Source organism: Cherax quadricarinatus, chromosome 57 (genome assembly GCF_038502225.1).
Source record: "Cherax quadricarinatus isolate ZL_2023a chromosome 57, ASM3850222v1, whole genome shotgun sequence".
NCBI lineage: Eukaryota > Metazoa > Arthropoda > Malacostraca > Decapoda > Parastacidae > Cherax > Cherax quadricarinatus.
The window spans coordinates 1,415,385-1,439,668 of record NC_091348.1 but is presented as its reverse complement, the minus strand read 5'-3'; the positions used below and the strand labels follow the sequence as shown (position 1 = coordinate 1,439,668).

At 42.1% G+C, this 24,284-nt stretch overlaps 1 protein-coding gene across 1 annotated transcript in view; it reads right to left on the bottom strand.

Moving 5' to 3' along the window:
- The window catches only part of LOC128693520 (uncharacterized), a 273,150-nt gene that overhangs the window by 122,256 nt on the left and 126,610 nt on the right, over positions 1-24,284 (bottom strand). The gene's annotated exons all lie outside the window — the stretch shown is intronic.

The window sequence follows — 24,284 nt, the reverse complement described above, 5'->3', positions numbered from 1 at the left end:
CATGGTTAACTTGTTCCCATTGTATGTTTTTGTTATTGAAATTGAATTTCGTGAAGAGACCTTCATGACTGCTCACATTTTGCTCGTCTGGAGCTCTATGCATACATGTCTGTACTTCTATTATGTTGTGATCTGAGTATATTGTCTTTGATACAGTTATATTATGTATCAGATCGCCGTTGTTAGTGAAGATGAGGTCCAGCGTATTTTCTAGTCTTGTAGGCTCTACTATTTGCTGGTTTAAGGTGAATTTGGTGCAGAGATTTAATAGTTCGTGTGTGTGTGAATTTTCATCTGAGCTGCCTCCTGGGGTGATCTCTGCTAAAACATTGTTTGATATACTTCTCCATTTTAGGTGTCTCAAGTTGAAATCTCCTAGTAGTAAGATGTTTGGGGCAGGAGTTGGGAGATTTTCCAGACAGTGGTCAATTTTCTCAAGCTGCTCCTGGAATTGCTGGGAAGTTGCATCTGGAGGCTTGTATACTATCACAATGACAAGGTTTTGGTTTTCAGTCTTTACCGCCAAAACTTGAACTACATCATTTGAGGTGTTTAGTAGTACTGTGCAAATGAGCGACTCTGTGGCATACAGGCCAACACCCCCGTTGTTGCCTGTTTAGTCTGTCGTATCGGAATAAGTTATAACCTGGGATCCATATTTCGTTGTTATAATGATCCTTTATGTGGGTCTCTGAATGCTGCAAACATTGCATTTGACTCCGTGAGCAGTCCCTTGATGTAAGGAATTTTGTTGTTCTTTGACGGCTTTAGACAGTATTCAGAATTAAATGCACTTTTATCGCTGCTGGAACGAAACCTTCGAGCCTGGTTCAGTAATTATGCTGATAGAGAAATGCTTAACGATTTCATCATTCCACCGATGTCTTCTAACTAAGCTATCAGATTTCATTATCTTTAGCAAAACAAACTTTATTTATAAAAAGTGGAGAACAGCATATGGAGCATTTGACATATATAAAATAATGTACTTTATAGAAAGCCCCTTGTTATGCAGCCTTAAAATTAGCTTACTATTGCTAGACAATGAGACAATTATAATAATTTATTAAAATGCTGTGGCTTTCCATATCTAACATTTATTAATAATAATGTCTATGCTCTAAATTCGAGATTTATTTGACATTTAAAAACTGTAAAAGTTTGGTATATGAATTATGATATTTTGAGATCTTGCGTATCAGTTTGGTACATTTGTTTCGGGAAATACTGGGGTAGAAGACTTTATATGCTGAAACCGATTAGTGACAGTGTGAACAGTAGTATGAATGTTAATATGTCTAACCAGGGTTTAAGTCAGATTTAGGTGATTTTTTACTATTTTTTAAAGCAGGTGGCTGCAGGGGAACTTTTTTGCGTTTTCTGGAAGGGAATGTCCAAATTTTAGTGATTTTTTTTTTTTTGCATGGAGTTCCTGTATAGGTTGAGTCGAACACGTAGTATATCAAAAATAATCTTAGCATCTTCATTGTGTCTATGAGAATGTGTTCGGCTGCAGCTCTCCAGGAAGACTCAGAGCTCTGTGTTAAGGTTTGTTCTGAGTGTTCTGTATACGTGAAATCCACGAAAGTGTGAATGTGTTGTATGTTCAGCAAGTTAAGACTAACAGTGGAGGGGAGAAAGTTGTACGGAACCTAAATTGGTAATTACTCCAGATGATTTCTCTTAAGCAACAGTGAATTTTAGGTGATTTGTTGCGGCAGTGTAGTTTTAGTAGAATTTCCACAATTTTGAAAAATTTCTTCGATATATGGTGTTGAAATTCAGGATGCAGTCAAGGTGTATCCATAAGAATTTTCGCTCGTCTTGCCTTTCAGTGAATGAATTATTTATTTTTATGTTGAAATGGATATTTTTTGTATTCCCATGCAACACGTAGAAGGTTTTGTCAGTATTAAGAGTAGGTGGAAATATTTACAAGCTCAACGTTTACCGTGTCAGCTAAAAGTGCGACTGAACTAAGTTCCTTGGAGGCATTTGGTCGTCATTCATGTAGATGAGGAATAACAGTGTCCCTAGGAGGCTACCCTGAGGCACCTTTATATTGATGGTTTGTGTTAATGAGGTAATATCGTCATTAATTGTCACATACTGACGTCTACTGATGAGGTAAGACTTTATATAAGTGAGAGTATGACCATAATGCTATAGTTTGAGTAACAAGATGGTGCAGTATCAAATACTTTTCTTAGATCCACAGACACACTGGACAATCGTTATTTTCCTGACCTGAAGTCAAAATGGCAGGGATTAAGAATATTCTGTATCGTAATGAATGTTTATATTCATTTACATTATCTTTTTCAAAGATTTTGTACAGTAATGACAACCTAGAGATTGGTCTATTATTGTTGATTTTAATTGGGTCTCCACCTACGTGGGTTGGGGTAACACAACCTACCTTAAGAATATTAGGAAAATTTTTGGTTTCATGAAATTTATTAAATAAGGCTGCAGTGACTGGAGATAACACATGGGCAGTTTTCTTTTTTTTATAAATGCAAGGTGATATGTTTGCTTTAAATCTGTTTTTGTTTATTACCTGTTTCGTTTATTACCGAAATTACTTCAGTAGAATTTGTTGGGGACATGTAAAGAGGAGTCTTGTTAACTGCCACTGAAATAATCACTAACCTGACAAGTGAGCAACAGAGTCTCGGATTTTGCTGGTAAAGTTAGTTCCTAAAGTTGAGAAGAATTCATTAAGTGTATTTACGGTAACCTAAATATGAAAGGTGGGTTATTAGTCCTGGCCAGTGCAATTTCTTTAGACTCAGCGAGTCCAATATTTGAGTGCTTTCCAGGTTTTTTATTATATCGCCCTTTATTTCATGGAACCTGTTTGCATAATATAGTTCTTTATTTAGATTTCTTTATTAGTAAGTGTTGATGTATATCATTTTACTAGTTTTTTTAGGGAAACATTTCTAAATATTTCGAATTGCTTCTTATAAAAAATGCATTTTGTCACTAGCTATTAGCATGTTGTTAGCTGTCTATGAGCTATTCAATCTTTTAATTGTGACCTATTCGATTTAAAATGGATAATGTTTCTTGCAGAGGTCTTGTATTTCTTCAAGAAACTCTGAACACACGAGTGAATATAGACAAAAATGTTGAATTCTCTGTCAATCACTAGTACTTGAAAACTTGATAAAATTATTCAGTATTTAGAAGAGTTGATTTTGTGTCCAATTGTTGCCACGAGAAGTTGCTAACGTTGATTTGGTTATTGAGGGAAATAGAAAGCAATTAGACATGTTTAAGTAGACAAATACTTGCGGATCTTCTGCCTGGATATGACTGATGTTAAAGTCGCCAGCAATTATTAAGTGATGCTTTTTCAGCTTATTATTTATGATTGGGTTTTTAAGATTATCCCCAAGAGTGCCTATGTTGATACGTGGAAATCTATATATGGCTCTTATTACTAATGGGGCATATACGTTTTTAGGTGTAACTTGAGCAAATGTATATTCCTCTTGTTCATCTCTGGTACATGTAGGTATATGCATTGTATCTTAATGCCTTTTGATCAGGTCTGCAGTTATAAATGGCTGTGTATCCAGGTAATCCAAGATAAAAAAAAAAACATACCACGGGTGGGGATAGAATCCGCGATCAGAGAGTCTCAAAACTCGAGACCGTCGCGTTAGCCACGTGTTATCGTGTCATTACGATTTCGTGAGTCAATCGAAGATGTCTCGTGTGTCATGCTTTACCCACATTTTTTGTTAGGATGATGGAGATTAGAGTTATCTTTAATGACTTAAGAAGTACTGTGATGTCTTCTTAGTGTTTACATAGTGGTCTAGTGTTGTAGTTGAATAGTTAATTATTCTCGTTACTAAAAATTGTTTGAGCTTGGCTAGTTGTGTAATATTTTCAGTCTTGGTTTGCTGTAAACTGATTGTTATAAAAGTCTAAGAGGAAGTTAACCTCCAAATAATATTAGCATTAATGTGTAGTACCTACAGAAAGAAATAATAATAACTTTGATCAAATCTAAGAATGATTAAAGGTAAAATGAAAAAAAAAAGAGGACACTGCAACATATAAAAGTGAAAACAGTTTTATGATGAGCAGTACAAAAGTAAATATGTATTATGTATATATGTATATTACATATATACTATGTATATTATATATATACTAAATATATACTGAAAAATATAATGCATCTAAATTAGCTAAAATATAATTAAAATATGTATCTTTTGAGGAGTAAAAAAAAAACTAATTATGAAACAATAACTTAAAATACTACTGCACTAGTGAGATACTGTTACCAACAGTAACTTAGTAATTGTAAGTAATCACAGGTAGTACAAAATTATTACAACTGAGGAAGGAAGAATAATGACACACTGATAACAGTAACACACTGATAACAGTAACACACTGATAACAGTAACACACTGATAACAGTAACACACTGATAACAGTAACACACTGATAACAGTAACACACTGATAACAGTAAGATACTGATAACAGTAACACACTGATAACAGTAACACACTGATAACAGTAACACACTGATAACAGTAACACACTGATAACAGTAACACACTGATAACAGTAACACACTGATAACAGTAACACACTGATAACAGTAAGATACTGATAACAGTGACACACTGATAACAGTAACACACTGATAACAGTAACACACTGATAACAGTAACAAACTGATAACAGTAACACACTGATAACAGTAACACACTGATAACAGTAACACACTGATAACAGTAACACGCTGATAACAGTAACACACTGATAACAGTAACACACTGATAACAGTAACACACTGATAACAGTAAGATACTGATAACAGTAACACACTGATAACAGTAACACACTGATAACAGTAAGATACTGATAACAGTAACACACTGATAACAGTAAGATACTGATAACAGTAACACACTGATAACAGTAAGATACTGATAACAGTAACACACTGATAACAGTAAGATACTGATAACAGTAACACACTGATAACAGTAAGATACCGATAACAGTAACACACTGATAACAGTGACACACTGATAACAGTAACACACTGATAACAGTAACACACTGATAACAGTAAGATACTGATAACAGTAACACACTGATAACAGTAAGATACTGATAACAGTAACACACTGATAACAGTGACACACTGATAACAGTGACACACTGATAACAGTAACACACTGATAACAGTAACACACTGATAACAGTAACACACTGATAACAGTAAGATACTGATAACAGTAACACACTGATAACAGTAAGATACTGATAACAGTAACACACTGATAACAGTAACACACTGATAACAGTGACACACTGATAACAGTAACACACTGATAACAGTAACACACTGATAACAGTAACACACTGATAACAGTAAGATACTGATAACAGTAACACACTGATAACAGTAAGATACTGATAACAGTAACACACTGATAACAGTAAGATACTGATAACAGTAACACACTGATAACAGTGACACACTGATAACAGTAACACACTGATAACAGTAACACACTGATAACAGTAACACACTGATAACAGTAACACACTGATAACAGTAAGATACTGATAACAGTAACACACTGATAACAGTAAGATACTGATAACAGTAACACACTGATAACAGTAACACACTGATAACAGTAAGATACTGATAACAGTAACACACTGATAACAGTAAGATACTGATAACAGTAACACACTGATAACAGTAAGATACCGATAACAGTAACACACTGATAAAAAGTAACACACTGATAACAGTAACACACTGATAACAGTAACACACTGATAACAGTAAGATACTGATAACAGTAACACACTGATAACAGTAAGATACTGATAACAGTAACACACTGATAACAGTAAGATACTGATAACAGTAACACACTGATAACAGTAACACACTGATAACAGTAACACACTGATAACAGTAAGATACTGATAACAGTAACACACTGATAACAGTAAGATACTGATAACAGTAACACACTGATAACAGTAAGATACTGATAACAGTAACACACTGATAACAGTAAGATACCGATAACAGTAACACACTGATAACAGTAACACACTGATAACAGTAACACACTGATAACAGTAACACACTGATAACAGTAACACACTGATAAGTGACACACTGATAACAGTGACACACTGATAACAGTAACACACTGATAACAGTAACACACTGATAACAGTGACACACTGATAACAGTAACACACTGATAACAGTAACACACTGATAACAGTGACACACTGATAACAGTAACACACTGATAACAGTAACACACTGATAACAGTAACACACTGATAACAGTAAGATACTGATAACAGTAAGATACTGATAACAGTAACACACTGATAACAGTAAGATACTGATAACAGTAACACACTGATAACAGTAAGATACTGATAACAGTAACACACTGATAACAGTAAGATACTGATAACAGTAACACACTGATAACAGTAAGATACCGATAACAGTAACACACTGATAACAGTAACACACTGATAACAGTAACACACTGATAACAGTAACACACTGATAACAGTAACACACTGATAACAGTAAGATACTGATAACAGTAACACACTGATAACAGTAACACACTGATAACAGTAACACACTGATAACAGTAAGATACTGATAACAGTAACACACTGATAACAGTAAGATACTGATAACAGTAACACACTGATAACAGTAAGATACCGATAACAGTAACACACTGATAACAGTAACACACTGATAACAGTAACACACTGATAACAGTAACACACTGATAACAGTAACACACTGATAAGTGACACACTGATAACAGTGACACACTGATAACAGTAACACACTGATAACAGTAACACACTGATAACAGTGACACACTGATAACAGTAACACACTGATAACAGTAACACACTGATAACAGTAACACACTGATAACAGTAAGATACTGATAACAGTAAGATACTGATAACAGTAACACACTGATAACAGTAACACACTGATAACAGTAACACACTGATAACAGTAACACACTGATAACAGTAACAAACTGATAACAGTAACACACTGATAACAGTAACACACTGATAACAGTGACACACTGATAACAGTGACACACTGATAACAGTGACACACTGATAACAGTAACTGATAACAGTAACACACAGATAACAGTAACACACTGATAACAGTAACACGCTGATAACAGTGACACACTGATAACAGTAACACACTGATAACAGTAACACACTGATAACAGTAACACACTGATAACAGTAAGATACTGATAACAGTAACACACTGATAACAGTAACACGCTGATAACAGTGACACACTGATAACAGTAACACACTGATAAGAGTAACACACTGATAACAGTGACACACTGATAACAGTGACACACTGATAACATAACAAACTGATAACAGTAACACACTGATAACAGTAACACACTGATAACAGTAACACACTGATAACAGTAACACTGATAACAGTAACACTGATAACAGTAACACGCTGATAACAGTGACACACTGATAACAGTAACACACTGATAACAGTAACACGCTGATAACAGTGACACACTGATAACAGTAACACACTGATAACAGTAACACACTGATAACAGTAACACACTGATAACAGTAACAAACTGATAACAGTAACACACTGATAACAGTAACTCACTGATAACAGTAACACACTGATAACAGTAACTCACTGATAACAGTAACACACTGATAACAGTAACACACTGATAACAGTAACACACTGATAACAGTAACACACTGATAACAGTAACACGCTGATAACAGTGACACACTGATAACAGTGACACACTGATAACAGTAACACACTGATAACAGTAACAAATTAAAATTTTAATCAGTCCATATGAATACCGTTGGACAGTTTTAAGCAGTGAATAAATTTTTTGGGGGGTATAAGAATTAACGATAAAAATAAAAAAATTAGAAGTAATTACAGAGCTTGGTAATATAGATATAAGAAGAGTCATTTAAGTAAATATAATGAGATAAAAGCTAAAATATTACATAAAACAAAAAAATATAAAAAAAAAAAGTATAATTATGCAAGGTAATTAGACTTAATTCTTATAAGAAATAATAAAGAAAGTCTGTTTTTCTTAATTATTTATTAAAGGTAATTGTAGATAGATTGTGGCATGCAAAGAGTACGTAACCTTTATTCAGCGCATGTACACACCCTCATTTACAGGCTATCTCCCCCAACCAGCGAACCAGGTTGCTAAGAGTTGATGATGTGGCCCCGTCGTTCAACTAGTGACCAGGTTCTAGCCAATAAGAAGATGGTTTTGGCAATCGCAGAGGTTATGTGTGTACCACTCTCCTGTCTGCCCTTGTTATTCCCATTCTAGAGCTGGTTGAAGCACGGTCTGCTATCTAGTGGCTTCTATTCTGCCTTGCTTACCGTGGAGTGCACTATACTTATCACTGTACATAGTGTACATATTGCTGTTCTAAATTGGTGAAGGATAATATAAGTCTAAACTTTTTCTGCTGTGTTTATTTTGCTCCCATTACACCCGGGATAACAGGCCATTTGGAATCCTAGGGTTGTAATGTAGATAAATTGTGGTTAGGAAATATGGATGAAAAAATGAATGAATTTCATCTTGCGTGATAATGTCGGACAGACGAGGATCTTGAGTCACCTTGAGCTTCAAGGTGACTCGAAATGCTCGTTCACTCCAGTACCTGTGGAGCTCACTCCAGTACCTGTGGAGCTCACTCCAGACTTTTATAACTTTTTTTTAAGAGTTGAATTTTCAACCGGAGAGTTATTTTACCACAGCTTATTATATAGACCAGCTCCGTCTAGTGTACTACACCCCCCCCTTCCCCAGGATGCTACTCCTAACAGTACAGTTACACCAGCCCCGTCTAGTGTACTACACCCCCCCTTCCCCAGGATGCTACTCCTAACAGTACAGTTACACCAGCCCCGTCTAGTGTACTACACCCCCCCTTCCCCCGGATGCTACTCCTAACAGTACACTTAAACCAGCCCCGTCTAGTGTACTACAACCCCCCCCCTTCCCCAGGATGCTACTCCTAACAGTACACTTACACCAGTCCCGTCTAGTGTACTACAACCCCCCCTCCCCTCCCCAGGATGCTACTCCTAACAGTACACTTACACCAGCCCCGTCTAGTGTACTACAACCCCCCCCTTCCCCATGATGCTACTCCTAACAGTACACTTACACCAGCCCCGTCTAGTGTACTACAACCCCCCCCCTTCCCCAGGATGCTACTCCTAACAGTAAACTTACACCAGCCCCGTCTAGTGTACTACAACCCCCCCTCCCCTCCCCAGGATGCTACTCCTAACAGTACACTTACACCAGCCCCGTCTAGTGTACTACAACCCCCCCCCCTTCCCCAGGATGCTACTCCTAACAGTACAGTTACACCAGCCCCGTCTAGTGTACTACAACCACCCCATTCCCCAGGGTGCTACTCCTAACAGTATACTTACACCAGCCCCGTCTAGTGTACTACAACCCCCCCCCATTCCCCAGGATGCTACTCCTAGCAGTACACTTACACCAGCCCCGTCTAGTGTACTACAACCACCCCCTTCCCAAGGATGCTACTCCTAACAGTACGCTTACACCAGCCCCGTCTAGTGTACTACACCCACCCCCTTCCCCAGGATGCTACTCCTAACAGTACACTTACACCAGCCCCGTCTAGTGTACTACATCCCCCCCTTCCCCAAGATGCTACTCCTAACAGTACACTTACACCAGCCCCGTCTAGTGTACTACAACCCCCCCTTCCCCAGGATGCTACTCCTAACAGTACACTTACACCAGCCCCGTCTAGCGTACTACAACCCCCCCCCCTTCCCCAGGATGCTACTCCTAACAGTAAACTTACGCCAGCCCCGTCTAGTGTACTACAACCCCCCCTTCCCCAGGATGCTACTCCTAACAGTACACTTACACCAGCCCCGTCTAGTGTACTACAACCCCCCCCTTCCCCAGGATGCTACTCCTAACAGTACACTTACGCCAGCCCCGTCTAGTGTACTACAACCCCCCCCTTCCCCAGGATGCTACTCCTAACAGTGCACTTACACCAGCCCCGTCTAGTGAACTACAACCCTTCCCCAGGATGCTACTCCTAACAGTGCACTTACACCAGCCCCGTCTAGTGAACTACAACCCTTCCCCAGGATGCTACTCCTAACAGTACACTTACACCAGCCCCGTCTATTGTACTACAACCCCCCCTTCCCCAAGATGCTACTCCTAACAGTACACTTACACCAGCCCCGTCTAGTGTACTACAACCCCCCCCTTCCCCAGGATGCTACTCCTAACAGTGCACTTACACCAGCCCCGTCTAGTGAACTACAACCCTTCCCCAGGATGCTACTCCTAACAGTGCACTTACACCAGCCCCGTCTAGTGAACTACAACCCTTCCCCAGGATGCTACTCCTAACAGTGCACTTACACCAGCCCCGTCTAGTGAACTACAACCCTTCCCCAGGATGCTACTCCTAACAGTACACTTACACCAGCCCCGTCTAGTGAACTACAACCCTTCCCCAGGATGCTACTCCTAACAGTGCACTTACACCAGCCCCGTCTAGTGAACTACAACCCTTCCCCAGGATGCTACTCCTAACAGTACACTTACACCAGCCCCGTCTATTGTACTACAACCCCCACCCTTCCCCAGGATGCTACTCCTAACAGTGCACTTACACCAGCCCCGTCTAGTGAACTACAACCCTTCCCCAGGATGCTACTCCTAACAGTGCACTTACACCAGCCCCGTCTAGTGAACTACAACCCTTCCCCAGGATGCTACTCCTAACAGTACACTTACACCAGCCCCGTCTATTGTACTACAACCCCCACCCTTCCCCAGGATGCTACTCCTAACAGTGCACTTACACCAGCCCCGTCTAGTGAACTACAACCCTTCCCCAGGATGCTACTCCTAACAGTGCACTTACACCAGCCCCGTCTAGTGAACTACAACCCTTCCCCAGGATGCTACTCCTAACAGTGCACTTACACCAGCCCCGTCTAGTGAACTACAACCCTTCCCCAGGATGCTACTCCTAACAGTACACTTACACCAGCCCCGTCTAGTGAACTACAACCCTTCCCCAGGATGCTACTCCTAACAGTGCACTTACACCAGCCCCGTCTAGTGAACTACAACCCTTCCCCAGGATGCTACTCCTAACAGTACACTTACACCAGCCCCGTCTATTGTACTACAACCCCCACCCTTCCCCAGGATGCTACTCCTAACAGTGCACTTACACCAGCCCCGTCTAGTGAACTACAACCCTTCCCCAGGATGCTACTCCTAACAGTGCACTTACACCAGCCCCGTCTAGTGAACTACAACCCTTCCCCAGGATGCTACTCCTAACAGTACAGTTACACCAGCCCCGTCTAGTGTACTACAACCCCCCATTCCCCAGGATGCTACTCCTAACAGTACACTTAAACCAGCCCCGTCTAGTGTACTACAACCCCCCCTTCCCCAGGATGCTACTCCTAACAGTACACTTACACCAGCCCCGTCTAGTGTACTACAACCCCCCCCTTCCCCAGGATGCTACTCCTAACAGTACACTTACACCAGCCCCGTCTAGCGTACTACAACCCCCCCCCCTTCCCCAGGATGCTACTCCTAACAGTACACTTACGCCAGCCCCGTCTAGTGTACTACAACCCCCCCCTTCCCCAGGATGCTACTCCTAACAGTACACTTACACCAGCCCCGTTTAGTGTACTACAACCCCCCCCCTCACCTTCCCCAGGATGCTACTCCTAACAGTACACTTACACCAGCCCCGTCTAGTGTACTACAACCCCCCCCTTCCCCAGGATGCTACTTCTAACAGTACACTTACACCAGCCCCGTCTAGTGTACTACAACCCCCCCCTCACCTTCCCCAGGATGCTACTCCTAACAGTACACTTACACCAGCCCCGTCTAGTGTACTACAACCCCCCCCCTCCCCGGCCCCCGGATGCTACTTCTAACAGTACACTTACACCAGCCCCGTCTAGTGTACAACACCCCCCCCCCTCCCCCGGATGCTACTGCTAACAGTACACTTACACCAGCCCCGTCTAGTGTACTACAACCCCCCCCCTCACCTTCCCCAGGATGCTACTTCTAACAGTACACTTACACCAGCTCCGTCTAGTGTACTACAACCCCACCCCCCTTCCCCAGGATGCTACTCCTAACAGTACACTTACACCAGCCCCGTCTAGTGTACTACAACCCCACCCCCTTCCCCAGGATGCTACTCCTAACAGTACACTTACACCAGCCCCGTCTAGTGTACTACAACCCCCCCTCCCCTCCCCAGGATGCTACTCCTAACAGTACAGTTACACCAGCCCCGTCTAGTGTACTACAACCCCCCCCTTCCCCAGGATGCTACTCCTAACAGTACACTTACACCAGCACCGTCTAGTGTACTACAACCACCCCCTTCCCCAGGATGCTACTCCTAACAGTACACTTACACCAGCCCCGTCTAGCGTACTACAACGGATGCTACTCCTAACAGTACACTTACGCCAGCCCCGTCTAGTGTACTACAACCCCCCCTTCCCCAGGATGCTACTCCTAACAGTACACTTACACCAGCCCCGTTTAGTGTACTACAACCCCCCCCTTCCCCAGGATGCTACTCCTAACAGTACACTTACACCAGCCCCGTCTAGTGTACTACAACCACCCCCTTCCCCAGAATGCTACTCCTAACAGTACACTTACACCAGCCCCGTCTAGTGTACTACAACCCCCCCTTCCCCAGGATGCTACTCCTAACAGTACACTTACACCAGCCCCGTCTAGTGTACTACAACCCCCCCCCCTTCCCCAGGATGCTACTCCTAACAGTACACTTACACCAGCCCCGTCTAGTGTACTACAACCCCCCCACCCCACCCCAGGATGCTACACCTAACAGTACAGTTACACCAGCCCCGTCTAGTGTACTACAACCCCCCCCCTTCCCCAGGATGCTACTCCTAACAGTACACTTACACCAGCCCCGTCTAGTGTACTACAACCCCCCCTCCCCTCCCCAGGATGCTACTCCTAACAGTACAGTTACACCAGCCCCGTCTAGTGTACTACAACCCCCCCCTTCCCCAGGATGCTACTCCTAACAGTACACTTACACCAGCCCCGTCTAGTGTACTACAACCACCCCCTTCACCAGGATGCTGCTACTAACAGTACACTTACACCAGCCCCGTCTAGTGTACTACAACCCCCCCCTTCCCCAGGCTGCTACTCCTAACAGTACACTTACACCAGCCCCGTCTAGTGTACTACTACCCCCCTTCCCCAGGATGCTACTCCTAACAGTACACTTACACCAGCCCCGTCTAGTGTACTACAACCCCCCCTTCCCCTGGATGCTACTCCTAACAGTACACTTACACCAGCCCCGTCTAGTGTACTACAACCACCCCCTTCCCCAGGATGCTACTCCTAACAGTACACTAAGACCAGCCCCGTCTAGTGTACTACAACCCCCCGTTCCCCAGGATGCTACTCCTAACAGTACACTAAGACCAGCCCCGTCTAGTGTACTACAACCCCCCGTTCCCCAGGATGCTACTCCTAACAGTCCATTTACATTTAGTTAGCTATTTGCTTCTAGATAAACAAGGGCAGCAGGTGTAAGGAAACTTTCTCAGACGTCTTGACTCGTGACGCTGTTCATTGCGGTTAGTTCTTCTCATGTTAATGTATTATTTTATTCTCTTATGGAACGAGCTGCTGGATATGCAAGATACACCGTGGTACAACTGGACAGCGCATCGAGCCTTACTGCCTTAACTACTCACTATCCGGTACTATCCCTTCCTTACCCAGTGCCATCCCGGTTACTGTCCTCCAGTATTATTCTCTTCAAAGTGGAGTTCTCTTCCTTGTGTCATCCCCTCCACATAACCATGCTTTTACCAATACTATACCTGCACTATCCCCTTTACCGTAACGTCCCTTACACTATAATGACCACTCATATATACCATCACCCTCCTACTGTCATGCTATCCTCAATACCCACCCAGTACTATACCTCCCTTACCTTTTCCCTACACAGTGTATCCCCTCCCTTCCTAGTGCAATCCCCTCTCCTGTATCATCCCTTCCCTAGTACCATCCCCTCTCTAGTATCATCCCTTCCTCAGTATCATCCCTTCCCTAGTGCAATCCCCTTTCAAGCATTATCCCTTCCTTAATGTTATCCCCTCCCCAGTACTATCCCTTAAATAGTGCTATCCCCTCTCTAGTGCCATCCCTAGAACTTGCCAAAATGTGTTCAAGATTGGTCGATTCTATTACAAATCGTGTAGCATTGCTTATAAAATTAAAGGGCAATCATATCTCTTTTAAATCAATTATCTGTCATATTATTTTTCAAATAAACATTAATTTTCCAAATAAATGTCTTATTTCATCACTGTCCCAATTAATATGCACAGTATTGTAACTAATGCTTTTCCAGGCAAATGGAAAAGTAACCTTGTGTCACAGACTGACCGGTAATATCTAAGCTGATACCTTATTTCTTTCTCCTGAACTGCATTCCCAAATAAATGGGAATGGAGTATCCAAGCTGTACATGGTATCCAAGCTGTACATGGTATCCAAGCTGTACATGGTATCCAAGCTGTACATGGTATCCAAGCTGTACATGGTATCCAAGCTGTACATGGTATCCAAGCTGTACATGGTATCCAAGCTGTACATGGACGTCAATGAAGACTGTGAATATAGAGGGTCACATGACTGTGCCTCGTTAAAAGTCTTCTTTACAGAAAAAAATGATAAAAATTATTACAAGTAGTGCTAATATAAACTTGACAATGTTTTAATGGAGTCTCGATCTTATTTAAATAATTACATTAGAAACTTCCTCTGATGAAAATTTGATGTTTTTATCATAAAATTCTTATTATGACTCACGAAATCGTAAATAACATAATTGTAAACTAATCACAGAACGGGTTCGAGTTTTAGGACTCAGCCGTGGGTTCAATCCCCACCCGTTCCCTGATTTGATAAATTTTTATCTTCACGATCCTACTGGACTACATGGAGGTTAAAATCAGCTGCAAATAATCGAAAACATTATCACAGATGATTTTTTAAGTCACTCGGAGACAAAGACGTTAAATCACAAGTTCTGAAAGCCACTGACACTGAAACATTATCACAAACTGAAAGTGCTGCGTAGTAAGATCGATGATCATACAGAATTATCTTAATAATTTCAGTCAAAACTAGGTCCCTGATTTCCATGCAGCCTATTTTGTGGGACTGAAAGATTATCTGGGTGAGGTCAATTGGTGTGACCTGACAAGTCAAGTAAGTTGCTGGCAAATAGGTGACTGGCAAGTAGGTGGCTGGCAAGTAGGTGGCTGGCAAGTAGGTGGTGATGGTTGCCAATACGACATTTTTCAAATAATAATTCAGGCTGCCCAAGTAACCTATGTTCCAAATAAGGATATTAAATAAAAAAATTACCCTAAATGGATAAATAGATTAAAATACCTCATAGGTGTAAAGAGAAGCATTTACAGGCAAATCAAATAAGGAGAGGGACACTTAAGAAATAAATATATTTAATTAAAGAGAGAAACGAAAAAAATAGGAATAAATGCCAAAAGAAATTTTGAAAATAATCAAATCGGAATCTAAAACCAACCCAAAGGTTTTTTTTTTTTTTCAGGCAAGGTGACAATGGCAAATGTAATATCTATCTACAAAGCAGGAAACAGGTCGATAGCTTCGAATTATAGACTAATTAGCCTAATCTCCACTGAGGAAAAATTAATGGAATTATTAATAGCGGTGTCTATTAGAAGCCACATTGAAGGACAAACTGATTAATGAATCTCAACACGGTTTTACAAAGGGGTCTTCCTGCCTTACGTATTTACTGATTTTCTCACTAAGGTATTTGAGATGGTAGACTATGGCAATGAATATGATATTGTATACATGGTCTCTAGTAAGGGATTGTTGAGGAAAGAAGAGGCGCACGTAATAGGATGGGAAATTATTTTCCTGGATCGAGTTGTGGTTGACCGATTGGCAACAGAGTGTTTGCATAAATGTTGAGAAATCAGAGCAGGGACATGCCACATGCGGTGCACCACAGGGGTCAGTGTTGAACCCTTTGTTGTTCACAATATACTTAAACGGCATAGATGAGGGAATCAATAGCGACATTAGCAAATTTCACAATAACACCAAAATAAGCCGTCAGATTTAATCTGATGAGGACACTAGAGCGCTACAAAAAGATCTAGATAGATTGACGCTGTGGTCGAAGAAGTGACAAATTAATGTGTACAAATTGCAGTGACAGATTAATGTATACAAATATAAGTTGCTAAGCCTGGTAAAAAATAATTATGGCACTTATAAACTGCATAATATAAAGCTTGAAGAATTGAGACATTTATGCAACATATGGGAATCTTTATTGAAGAAACGTTTCGCCACACAGTGGCTTCATCAGGAGTTTGAGGTAATCAGTCCCTCAGACTGGAATCGATGTGTTCAGTTCATCACTCTTGTAGGAAGTACAGCGTAGGGCCAGAGAGGTGGCTTATATACTGCAGTCAGGTGAGTCGAAGCAAGAGGCGGGATCACAGTGATACCATCCGCTAGTGTAAGTAGGTCTCCGTCCAAAGGTTGGACAAGAGTTGAAGAATTCTTTGTATCAAGATCCCATAATGTTGCACTGTCTGACAGATGTGATGAATAGCCTTGAAAACCGACAAGTTGAATAATTGAGGCACTTACGCAACATATGGGAATCTTTACTGAAGAAACATCATGGGATCTTGATACAAAGAATTCTTCAACTCTTGTCCAACCTTTGGACGAAGTCTTACACTGGTCCCACTGTGATCCCGCCTCCTTTTGCTTCGACTCGCCTTACTGCAGTATATAAGCCACCTCTCTGGCCCTACCCTGTACTTCCTACAAGAGTGATGGACTGAACACATCGATTCCAGGCTGAGGGACTGATTACCTCAAACTCCTCCTCGCCTTATACCTTCCTGCTTTGTACTGAACTGATGAAGCCACTGTGTGGCGAAACGATTTTTTCAATAATGATTCCCATATGTTGCATAAGTGTCTCAATTCTCCAACTTGTCGGTTTTCTAAACCATTAATCACAATGTAGCTTAATCACTCCGAATACCAAAAGGAAAAAAAATAAGAGTTCTGCTTAGCAGTAATCTATAGCCAAATGCATAAGTTTTCGCAATAAAGCGAATAGAATTCTTGGCTTCATATCAAAAAGTATATATAACAGGAGTCCTCAGGTTATTTTCAACTTCATATATTCTTGGTAAGGCGTCATTTAGACTACGCTGCTCAGTTCTGATCACCGCATTACAAATTGGACATAAATGCGCTGGAAAACATACAGAGAAAGTTGACAAAGTTGATCCAATGTATCAGAAATCTTTCCTACAGGGATAGACAGGGGGCACTGAATCTCCACTCTCTGGAAAGTCGTAGAATTAAGGGAAATGTGATTGAGGTCTATAAACTGGAATACAGGAATAAAGTCGAAATAACGTGCTTAAAATATCTAACCAAAACAGACCTCTCAGCAATGGGTTCAATTTAAAAAAAAAATTAGATGTAGAAAAGATATAGGAAAGCACTGGTTTGGTAACAGAGTTGTAGATGAGTGGAACAAACTCCAGACTAGACTCACTAGACAAGTACATGAATGGTGGTGGGTAGGTGTAATTTGGACCTGCCAGCATTGGCCAGCAGGCCTGCTGCAGTGCTCCTTCCTTCTTATGCTCGTAACATGCCTGGAACCTTACCACTGACCCCTCTCTCTATAATGATTTAAACACCAGCCCAAGCCCTCCCATTCTCACTCCTGTCAGATGAGCAACAAGCAGGATGACAGCACAAACCAGAAAATGGTAAAGGAAAGAAAACTCAGGGTGTGATACACCCTAACTGAAATATCGGATGCCATATTCCCTGTAAGTTATCAAATGATATGGAAAGACAGATGGAACAGTGGAGGCAGAGAGGTAGTAGAGAGTAATAGGGACCCAGAGAAGTAGATGTGTTGAAATATAACCAACCACTTAACAATAGGGGACCAAGACATGAAAGCGAAGACGACGACAACAAAGCAGAAGCAGCAAGAACAAATAGGACTAAAGCAAAACAACTTATCATGGGGGATTTCATCCACAAGGCAATAAATAGGATGAACTGGGACCTACTTGAGGGATTGAAAATGTTGATTGCTAAGTTGTTGGAGGAAGTTAGAAAAAACTTGAGTTAGCACAAGGACACGAGAAGAAAAGAGGTGAGCCAGAAAAAATGGATCTAGTGTTTCCTGTGAGTGCATTAGACATATTTAAAATAGAATATTAAAGCCCCTTTGGTGCTAATGATCATGCAGTATTGACCTACGAATGTCTTGTGGAACTGAACTTGGGGGAAATAATGGCAGGTAGAGGGAGCGAGGAATCAGACTTTAATAGATGGAACCTCGAAACACTGAGTGAATTACTGAGTGTAGTGCAGTGGGTTGAAAATCGGTGGATGAGAAGCTGGGATATTTAGCTGGAAAGTTCTACAAGCCAAATGAGATCTTCATAACCAGATGAAGAAGAGGAAATAGAAAAAACACAGAGAGCTTTTGGTTCAACCAAAGATAACGAGTAGGAAGAAAGAAAAGCATAAGAGCGTGGAAAAATTATAGAAAACAAATGAGAACAGAGAGGTCAGCAGAAGATCCATAAAAGAATATGCAGTAGCGAGGAGAGTAGCTAAGTAGCAATTTTAGAATGACATGGAAAAATTACTTAGCAGCCACATCAGAATAAAGACAACAGTGTAAGACCTGGTAATTCGACTAGAGAAGGAAGGAGGAAAATTCATGAGAAACGACAAGTCTGCAATGTGCTGAATAAACGATTTAAAGAAGTTTACTAAGTGGAAGGGCACCTCCAGAAAGTCAAGAGGAAAGGGTACACCGACAGGTCCTGGACACCATTCACACAACAGGAGGAGAGGTAACAAGGGAACTTTTGATGGAGCTGGATACATCAAAGACTTAACAATATTTTACCATGGATTCCGCGAGAGGAGAGCACAAGCAGTGTGTGGTTCACTTAGATATATAAGTCAATGGACACGGGACAGTTACCAGAGATCCGGAAGCTTTAAATGTAGTCTCTATATGAAGCAGTAAACTACAGACTTATGTCACTGACAAGCATACCATGCAAGGAAACGAAGACGATAATTAGGAGAGCTGTAAAGCACAAAGAGAAAAGTGAATTCATGAACAATAACCAGGACAGGCTTAAAGATGGCAACCTGTTGTACTTCTCTTACTAAATAATCGAAGTGAGACAGAAGACAGATGGATGAGCGGATTGCTTTCTCTTAAACTGTAATAAGACATTCAACACTGAGCCCCATAACAGGCCGTAGCAAAATCTTGAGGGGTAGGAAGAAATAACAGAGACTGTACTCTGGTGTATCAAAGAGTACCTTAGGGAAAGGAAGCAATGAGTGATTGATTCTGCTTTATGTGAATGACACACCAGATGGTATTGAGTCATGTATCTCTTTTTGGTGATAATGCAAAACAAATTAGGAGATAAAAAGAGATGAAGACAGGGAAAGGCTGCAGAACTTAATCGAAAAGCAAGGGTAAGCATAGTACCAGGAATATCGCGGAAGCTCACATCGCTTGAATATCTGCAGCCAATGCTCGCCTGACAAACCTAAGAGTACCCTTCAGGAATCTGAACTAAGAGTCATTGTATCCACTTAATATAACATCATATTAAGAAGTCAGAGAAAATGCAGAGATATACAACTATGATGCTTTCAGACCTATGAGGAAAAGTAGAGGGAATTAAACTTTACGATATTGTACAACAGAGCAGCCATTGCTCGTGGAGGCTAGTACACCCAACAGGGAGTAGAATGAAATTAGCTCAGAGGCACCCACACCACCGTATGTCCTAGGATCAAGGTAAAACACCTAGCTCTGCTGGGTGCCTGATTCTTGTGGATTTGGTGATTTGGTGGTCCTGTGGGTTACAGCAAAATGTGATTTTCGTTCACCATGAGGAGGGCCAAAACGACACACACACACACACACACACACACACACACACACACACACACACACACACACACACACACACACACACCGAACAGGAAGGAAGGAATTATGAATTATGCTAAGGTCACATCAGCCTGCCAAGGAGGGCCAAGGAGTGAAAGGGAAGAACAGCTGGGTGCAGATGGAGAGGGTGATAGGTCGAATGCTGAGGCACAACCATGCTATCAAGAGCCACTGGAAAAATCAAGGGAGAAACTGACCACATACAGGCAGGATCCAGAGTCACAGAAGGTGAAGCAATGGGAGGAGGAAAGGGCAAAATCAGTGTTTATCCATGGGCTTCAGGAGAGAGAGGAAAGGACACACACTGAAAGGCAGCAGGAAGAAAGAAAGGAGATTGAGAAAATCATCATGGAAATAGGTGAAGAGATGGACGAGATTGTAAATTTTTAGAGAATATGGGGGTACTCGAAGGGGAGAAACCGACCAATCAAGCTGATTCTCAGGACGGAAACAGTGCAGAACAGGATCCTCCAAGAGAAACCACGATTGAAATACTCGGAAGAGTACAAGAGGGTGTTCCTAGACAGAGACAGAACACAAACAGAACGACAGCAGCTGAGGGAGAGGACAAAAAAAGCGAAAGGAGCTAGGAAAAGAGACAAGGATGGAACCAGCAGAGGTAAGTCAGAGCAGAACAGAACAGCAAGGGCAAGCACACACACAACTATTCTCAGAACCATACAATCTATCACACCATCCCAACACACATTACAATCCATACCCACAGCCTCCACCCAACACCGAGCTATAGAATACCACAGTATGCTACCAGGTCTGCCACCCTCACAGGCCCCCCAAACCACAGTGTTGCAAAGGAAACTGAAGGTATGATACACAAACGCTGATGGAATAACAAATAAGTGGGAGAAGTGGCATGAAAGAGTCAAAGAGGCATCACCGGACATCATAGCTCTCACAGAAACCAAGCTTACAGGTATAACAGATGCCATCTTTCCAACGGGATACCAAATCCTGAGGGAAGACAGAGGGAACAGGGGTGGTGGAGGAATGGCATCGCTGATCAAAAATCGCTGGAATTTTGATGAGCTGGAGAGAGGAGACAGCGGAGAAGAAAGTGATTACATAGCAGGAACGCTTCACTCTGGAGGTCCCAAGGTGGTAATAGCAGTGATGTATAACCCACCACAGAACAGCAGGAGGCCAAGGCAAGAGTACGACGAGAGCAATAGAGCGATGGTTGACACACTGGCTACAGTGGCCAGAAGAGCTCATGCATGCAGGGCAAAGCTCCTGATCATGGGTGACTTTAACCACAAGGAGATCGATTGGGAGAACTTGGGCCCGCATGGGGGCCAAGATACATGGAGGGCTAAGATGATGGAGGTGGTACTGGAAAACTTCATCTACCAACACGTAAGGGACACTACAAAAGAGAGAGGAGAGGATGAACCAGCAAGGCTGGACTTAGTATTCACCTTGAGTAGTGCAGATATAGAGGACATCACATATGAAAGACCCCTTGGGGCCAGTGACCATGCGGTTTTAAGCTTCGAATACACAGTAGAGCTACAAGTGGAGGGAGAAGCAGGAAGGCCAGGACGAATGAAGCCAAACTACAAGAAAGGGGACTACACAGGAATGAGGAACTTCCTGAACGGGGTTCAGTGGGACAGAGAACTGGCAGGGAAGCCAGTTAATGAGATGATGAAATATGTAGCAACAAAATGCAAGGAGGCTGAGGAGAGGTTTGTACCCAAGGGTAACAGGAATAATGAAAAAGCCAGGATGAGCCCATGGTTTACCCAAAGGTGCAGGGAAGCAAAAACCAAGTGTGCTAGGGAATGGAAGAAATATAGAAGACAAAGGACCCAGGAAAGTAAGGAGAGCAGTCGTAGAGCCAGAAACGAATATGCACAGATAAGAAGGGAGGCCCAAAGACAATATGAAAATGACATAGCAGCGAAAGCCAAATCTGACCCGAAACTGTTGTACAGCCACATCAGGAGGAAAACAACAGTCAAGGACCAGGTAATCAGGCTAAGGAAGGAAGGAGGAGAGACAACAAGAAATGACCGTGAAGTATGTGAGGAACTCAACAAGAGATTCAAAGAAGTGTTCACAGAGGGGACAGAAGGGGCTCCAGAAAGACGGAGAGGTGGGGCACACCACCATGTGCTGGACACAGTGCACACAACCGAGAAAGAGGTGAAGAGGCTTCTGAGTGAGCTAGATACCTCAAAGGCAATGGGGCCAGATAACATCTCTCCATGGGTATTGAGAGAGGGAGCAGAGGCGCTATGTGTACCCCTAACAACAATATTCAATACATCTATCGAAACAGTGAGATTGCCTGAGGCATGGAAGACAGCAAATGTAGTCCCAATCTTTAAAAAAGGAGACAGACATGAAGCTTTAAACTACAGACCAGTGTCACTGACATGTATAGTATGCAAAATCATGGAGAGGATTATCAGGAGAAGAGTGGTCGAACACCTAGAAAGGAATGATCTCATCAACAGCAGCCAACATTGTTTCAGGGACGGGAAATCCTGTGTCACAAACCTACTGGAGTTCTATGACATGGTGACAGCAGTAAGACAAGAGAGAGAGGAGTGGGTGGATTGCATATTCTTGGACTGCAAGAAGGCGTTTGACACAGTTCCACACAAGAGATTGGTGCAAAAACTGAAGGACCAAGCAGGGATAACAGGGAAGGCACTACAATGGATCAGGGAATACTTGTCAGGAAGACAGCAGCGAGTCATGGTACGTGGCGAGGTGTCAGAGTGGGCACCTGTGACCAGCGGGGTCCCACAGGGGTCAGTCCTAGGACCAGTGCTGTTTCTGGTATTTGTGAACGACATGACGGAAGGAATAGACTCTGAGCTGTCCCTGTTTGCAGATGACGTGAAGTTGATGAGAAGAATTCACTAGATCGAAGACCAGGCAGAACTACAAAGGGATCTGGATGGGCTGCAGACCTGGTCCAGCAATTGGCTCCTGGAGTTCAATCCCACCAAGTGCAAAGTCATGAAGATTGGGGAAATGCAAAGAAGACCGCAGACGGAGTACAGTCTAGGGGGCCAGAGACTACAAACCTCACTCAAGGAAAAAGATCTTGGGGTGAGTATAACACCAGGCACATCTCCTGAAGCGCACATCAACCAAATAACTGCTGCAGCATATGGGCGCCTAGCAAACCTCAGAACAGCATTCCGACATCTTAATAAGGAATCGTTCAGGACCCTGTACACAGTGTACGTTAGGCCCATATTGGAGTATTCGGCACCAGTTTGGAACCCACACCTAGCCAAGCACGTAAAGAAACTAGAGAAAGTGCAAAGGTTTGCAACAAGACTAGTCCCAGAGTTAAGAGGTATGTCCTACGAGGAGAGGTTAAGGGAAATCAACCTGACCACACTGAAGGACAGGAGAGATAGGGGGGACATGATAACGACATACAAAATACAGGATGTTCCAGAGATTGGACACAGTAACAAGGGGACACAATTGGAAGTTGAAGACACAGATGAATCACAGGGATATTAGGAAGTATTTCTTCAGCCACAGAGTAGTCAGTAAGTGGAATAGTTTGGGAAGCGATGTAGTGGAGGCAGGATTCATACATAGCTTTAAGCAGAGGTATGATAAAGCTCACGGTTCAGGGAGAGTGACCTAGTAGCGATCAGTGAAGAGGCGGGGCCAGGAGCTCGGACTCGACCCCCGCAACCTCAACTAGGTGAGTACACACACACACACACACACACACACACACACACACACACACACACACACACACACACACACACACACACATACACACACACATACACACACACATACACACACACACACACACACACATATATATATATATATATATATATATATATATATATATATATATATATATATATATATATATATATATCAATAACAACACTGTGCTAGCCAAGGATTCGAACCCATGTTGTACTGGCCTGCCTCATGGTAAGCGAGAACCACATG